Raw genomic sequence first — 6836 nt, 5'->3', positions numbered from 1 at the left:
CGAACCTGCGTCCCCTGCATCGGCAGGCGGACTCTCAACCACTGTGCCACCAGGGAAGCCCAATGATTCACAATTTTTATATGTTTTAGTCCACTTATAGGTATTATAAAATATTGGTTTTATTCCCTGTGTTGTACAAGTATCCTTGTAGCTTATTTTGTACCTAATAGTTTGTACCTCTTAATTCCCTACCCCTATATTACCCCTCTATCTCTCCTCTCTCCACTAGTAACCACTATTTTGTTCTCTATATCTGTGTAGATACTAATTCTTATACCTACAGTAGTCATTGTACCTTAACCAATGGGTTTCAGGATTCTTGCTTGCCTTTCTTTTTGTTTTGGCTGCACTGCCCACTGGACTGCCAGGGAATTCCCCCAGGATTCTTGCTTTCTTGAAAATTAAGGGTAATTTTGGAGAGCAATGCCAGCTTGTATTTTCCCTGACATAGAACTGCTCATGGTGGCATGCACAAGTATCTGGCTTGGTGACCTTTTGACATCAGAGGGCTGAAAACTCCACCTTCAGATCCTGTTAAGTGCCTGCATTTTTGAAACTAGAGGCCTGTAGCTTAGTTACACCTATGCAGAATGGGATAAATTGCCCAGCAAAGAAAAACCCAAGATACCAGTCAGATTTTTACCACAGTTATCTATGCTGTGTGGCTGACAGGGTCTTGGTGCTCTGGCCGGGTGTCAGGCCTGAGCCTCTGAGGTGTGAGAGCCGGGTTCAGGATATTGGACCACCAGAGACCTCCTGGCCCCATGTAATATTGGTGAGAGCTCTCCCAGAGATCTCTGTCTCAATGCTAAGACCCAGCTCCACTCAATGACCAGCAAGCTCCAGTGCTGGACACCCCATGCCAAACAACTGGCAAGACAGGAACACAACCCCACCCATTAGCAGAGAGGCTGCCTAAAATGATAATGAGTTCACAGACACCCCAGAACACACCACCGGACACGGTCCTGCCCACCAGAAAGACAAGATCCAGCCTTACCCACCAGAACACAGGCACCAGTCCCATCCACCAGGAAGCCTACACAACCCACTGAACCAACCTTGCCCACTGGGGGCAGACACCAAAAATGATGGGAACTACAAACCTGCAGCCAGAGAAAAGGAGACCCCAAACACAGTAAGTGAAGCAAAATGGGAAGACAGAAATATGCAGCAGATGAAGGAACAAGGTAAAAACCCACCAGACCAAACAAATGAAGAGGAAATAGGCAGTCTACCTGAAAAAAAATTCAGAGTAATGATAATAAAGATGATCCAAAGTCTTGGAAACGGAATGGAGAAAATACAAGAGAATGGAGAAAATACAAGAAATGTTTAACAAAGACCTAGAAGAACTAAAGGGCAAACAAATGATGAACAACACAATAAATGAAATTAAAAATTCTCTAGAAGGAATCAATAGCAGAATAACTGAGGCAGAAAGACAGATAAGTGACCTGGAAGATAAAACAGTGGAAATAACTACTGCAGAGCAGAATAAAGAAAAAAGAATGAAAAGAATTGACACTCTCAGAGACCTCTGGAACAACATTAAACACACCAACATTCAAATTATAGGGGTCCCAGAAGAAGAGAAAAAGAAAGGGACTGAGAAAATATTTGAAGACATTATAGTTGAAAACTTCCCTAATATGGGAAAGGAAATAATCAAGTCCAGGAAGCACAGAGAGTCCCATGCAGGATAAATCCAAGGAGAAGCACACCAACACATATTAATCAAACTATCAAAAATTAAATACAAAGAAAAAAATATTAAAAGCAAGGGAAAACCAACAAATAACGTACAAGGGAATCCCCATAAGGTTAACAGCTGATCTTTCAGCAGGAATTCTGCAAGCCAAGGGTTTGGCAGGACATATTTAAAGTGATGAAAGGGAAAAACCAAGATGATCAGCAAGGATCTCATTCACATTCGACAGAGAAATTAAAACCTTTACAGACAAGCAAAAGCTAAGAGAATTCAGCGCCACCAAACCAGCTCTACAAAAAATGCTAAAGGAACTTCTCTACGCAGGAAACACAAGAGAAGGAAAGACCTAAAATAACAAACCCAAAACAATTAAGAAAATGGTAATAGGAACATATCGATAATTACCTTAAATGTAAATGGGTTAAATGCTCCCACCAAAAGACATAAACGGGCTGAAAGTATACAAAACAAGACCCGTATATATATTGCCTACAAGAGACCCACTTCAGACCTAGGGACACATACAGACTGAAAGTGAGGGGATGGAAAAAGATATTCGATGCAAATGGAAATCAAAAGAAAGCTGGAGTGACAATTCTTGTATCAGATGAAATAGACTGTAAAATAAAGGCTATTACAAGAGACAAAGAAGGACACTACATATTGATCAAGGCATCAATCCAAGAAGAAGATATAACAATTGTAAATATTTATGCACGCAACATAGGAGCACCTCAATACATAAGGCAAATGCTAACAGCCATAAAAGGGGAAATCGACAGTAACACAATCATAGTAGGGAACGTTAACACCCCAGTTTCACCAATGGACAGCTCATCCAAAATGAAAATAAGTAAGGAAACACAAGCTTTTAAAGGATACATTAAACAAGATGGACTTAATTGATATTTATAGGATGTTCCATCCCCAAACAATAATACACTTTCTTCTCAAGTGCTCATGGAACATTCTCCAGGATAGATCATACCTTGGGTCACAAATCAAGCCTTGGTAAATTTAAGAAAACTGAAATTGTATCAAGTATCTTTTCCGACCACAATGCTATGAGACTAGATATCATTACAGGAAAAAAATCTGTAAAAAATACAAACACATGGAGGCTAAACAATACACTACTTAGTAACCAAGAGATCACTGAAGAAATCTAAAAATACCTAGAAACAAATGACAATGAAAACACGACGACCCAAAACCTATGGGATGCCTCAAAAGCAGTTCTAAGAGGGAAGCTTATAGCAATACAATCTTACCTGAAGAAACAAGAAACATCTCAAATAAACAACCTAACCTTACACCTAAAGCAATTAGAGAAAGAAGAACAAAAAAACCCCCAAAGTTAGCAGAAGGAAAGAAATCATAAAGATCAGATCAGAAATAAATGAAAAAGAAATGAAGGAAATGATAGCAAAGATCAATAAAATTAAAGCTGGTTCTTTGAGAAGATAAACAAAATTGATAAACCATTAGCCAGACTCATCAAGAAAAAAAAGGGAGAAGACTCAAATCAATAGAATTAGAAAGGAAAAAGGAGAAGTAACAACTGACACTGCAGAAATACAGAGGATCATGAGAGATTACTACAAGCAACTCTATGCCAATAAAATGGACAACCTGGAAGAAATGGACAAATTCTTAGAAAAGCACAACCTTCCAAGACTGAACCAGGAAGAAATAGAAAATATGAACAGACCAATCACAAGCACTGTGATTGAAACTGTGATTAAAAATCTTCCAACAAACAAAAGCCCAGGACCAGATGGATTCACAGGCGAATTGTATCAAAAATTTGGAGAAGAGCTAACACCTATCCTTCTCAAACTCTTCCAAACTATAGCAGAGGGAGGAACACTCCCAAACTCATTCTATGAGGCCACCATCACCCTGATACCAAAACCAGACAAAGATGTTACAAAAAAGGAAAACTACAGGCCAATATCACTGATGAACATAGATGTAAAAATCCTCAACAGAATACTAGCAAACAGAATCCAGCAGCACATTAAAAGAATCATACACCATGATCAAGTGGGGTTTATCCCAGGAATGCAAGTTATCTTCAATATATGTAAATCAATGTGATACACCATATTAACAAATTGAAGGATAATAACCATATGATCATCTCAACAAATGAAGAAAAAGCTTTCGACAGAAATCAACACCCATTTATGATAAAAACTCTCCAGAAAGTGGGCATAGAGGGAACATACCTCAACATAATAAAGGCCATATATGACAAACCCACAGCCAATATTCTCAATGGTGAAAAATTGAAACCATTTCCACTAAGATCAGGAACAAGGCAAGTTTGCCCACTATCACCACTATTATTCAACATAGTTTTGGAGATTTTAGCCACAGCAGTCAGAGAAGAAAAAGAAATAAAAGGAATCTAAATCGGAAAAGAAGAAGTAAAACTGACACTTTGCAGATGACATGACACTATACATAGAGAATCCTAAAGATGCTACCAGAAAACTGCTAGAGCTAATCAATGAATTTGGTAAAGTAGCAGGATACAAAATTAATGCACAGAAATCTCTTGCATTCCTATACACTAATGACGAAAAATCTGAAAGAGAAATTAAGGAAACACTCCCACTTACCATTGCAACAAAAAGAATAAAATACCAAGGAATAAACCTAACTAAGGAGATGAAATACCTTTATGGCAGAAAACTATAAGACACTGCTGAAAGAAATTAAAGATGATACAAACAGATAGAGAGATATACCATGTCTTGGATTGGAAGAATCAACATTGTGAAAAATGACTGTACTACCCAAAGCAATCTACAGGTTCAGTGCAATCCCTATCAAACTACCAATGGCAGTTTTCACAGAACTAGAACAAAAAATTTCACAATTTGTATGGAAACACAAAAGACCCCGAGTAGCCAAAGCAATCTTAAGAAAGAAAAACGGAGCTGGAGGAATCAGGCTCCCTGACTTCAGACCATACTATAAAGCTACAGTAATCAAGACAGTATGGTACTGGCACAAAAACAGAAATATAGATCAATGGAACAGGATAGAAGGCCCAGAGATAAACCCATGCACATATGGTCACCTTATCTTTGATAAAGGAGGCAAGAACATACAATGGAGAAAAGACAGCCTCTTCAATAAGTGGTGCTGAGAAAACTGGAGAGCTGCATGTAAAAGAATGATATTAGAACACTCCTAACACCATACACAAAAATAAACTCAAAATGGATTAAAGACCTAAATGTAAGGCCAGACACTATAAAACTCTTAGAGGAAGACATAGGCAGAACACTCTATGGCATAAATCACAGCAAGATCCCTTTTGACCCACCTCCTAGAGAAATGGAAATAAAACCAAAAATAAACAAATGGGACCTAATGAAACTTAAAACCTTTTGCACAGCAAAGGAAACCATAAAGAAGACAAAAAGACAACACTCAGAATGGGAGAAAATATTTGCAAATAAAGCAACTGACAAAGGATTAATATCCAAAATATACAAGCAGCTCAATACCAAAAAAACAAACAACTGAATCCAAAAATGGGCAGAAGACCTAAACAGACATTTCTCCCAAGAATATATACAGATTGCCAACAAACACATGAAAGGATGCTCAACATCACTATTTATTAGAGAAATGCAAATCAAAACTACAATGAGGTATCACCTCACACCAGTCAGAATGGCCATCATCAAAAAATCTACAAACAATAAATGCTGGAGAGGGTGTGGAGAAAAGGGAACCCTCTTGCACTGTTGGTGGGAATGTAAATTGATACAGCCATATGGAGAACAGTATGGAGGTTCCTTAAAAAACTAAAAATAGAAGTGTCATGCGATGCAGCAATCCCACTATTGGGCACATACCCTGAGAAAACCATAATTGAAAAAGAGTCATGTACCACAATGTTTATTTCAACTCTATTTACAATAGCCAGGACACGGAAGCAACCTAAGTGTCCATCGACAGATGAATGGATAAAGAAGATGTGGCACATATATACAATGGAATATTACTCAGCCATAGAAACAGACGAGATTGAGTTATTTGTAATGAGGTGGATGAACCTAGAGTCTGTCATACAGAGTGAAGTAAGTCAGAAAGAGAAAAACAAATACCGTATGCTAACACATATATATGGAATCTAAAAAAAAAAAAAGGCTCTGAAGAACCTAGGGGCAGCACAGGAATAAAGATGCAGATGTAGAGAATGGACTTGAGGATGCGGGGAGGGGGAAGGGTAACCTGAGATGAAGTGAGAGAGTGGCATGGACATATATACACTACCAAATATAAAATCGATAGCTAGTGGGAAGCAGCCACAGAGCACAGGGAGATCAGCTCGGTGCTTTGTGACCACCTAGAGAGGTGGAATAGGGAGGGTGGGAGGGAGGGAGACGCAAGAGGGAGGGGATATGGTGATATATGTATACGTGCAGCTGATTCACTTTGTTACATAGCAGCAACTAACACAACAATGTAAAGCAATTATACTCCAATGAGGATGTTAAGGAAAAAAAAAAGAATTGCTCATGGTATCTCCTAATCAAAAATTCTTATGAAGTAACCTGTCATGGCACAAGGAGAACCGAAAATTTCAAAATGTATGTTTCTTAGCAACATTGGTGGCCACTGTCTAGCTTTTTCTAAACCTTTTTTTCTTTCATCACTAGAGGGCAGTAACGTTCCAGTATACAAAGTTAGTGGGCAGTGAAGTCTCTACTTTGAATATTTTGTGGTTTGTTGATGCTGTTGTAGACCTACTAGATAATCTTCCCCCCAGACTGCTACTGGAATGAGGGTTGCTTATATTACAGTTGTTTTTCACATGAGATGTTTCTGACATACTAGTAGAACCAGTGTCACTGGTTCCCCATTTTCTGTCACATAGGACTTAATTCTTTTCTATACATAAAAACAAACCCAGATTCTGATGACACCTCATCTTTTTCACTGTTGCCATCATCTGTCACGTCACCATCATCTGTCACTCAGTGAGGTCTACTCCGACTACTTGCATCCATTAGGATAGACCAGTAACAAATAATCCCCTATTCCCACTGGGTTAAATCAAATGAGTAGGGCCTTCTGCTCATCAGAGTTACTCGGGGAT

The sequence above is a fragment of the Grampus griseus genome (assembly GCF_964374135.1).
Source record: "Grampus griseus genome assembly, chromosome: 21".
Lineage (NCBI taxonomy): Eukaryota > Metazoa > Chordata > Mammalia > Artiodactyla > Delphinidae > Grampus > Grampus griseus.
The sequence above is the reverse complement of the archived record's forward strand: the minus strand, read 5'-3'. Positions refer to the sequence as shown.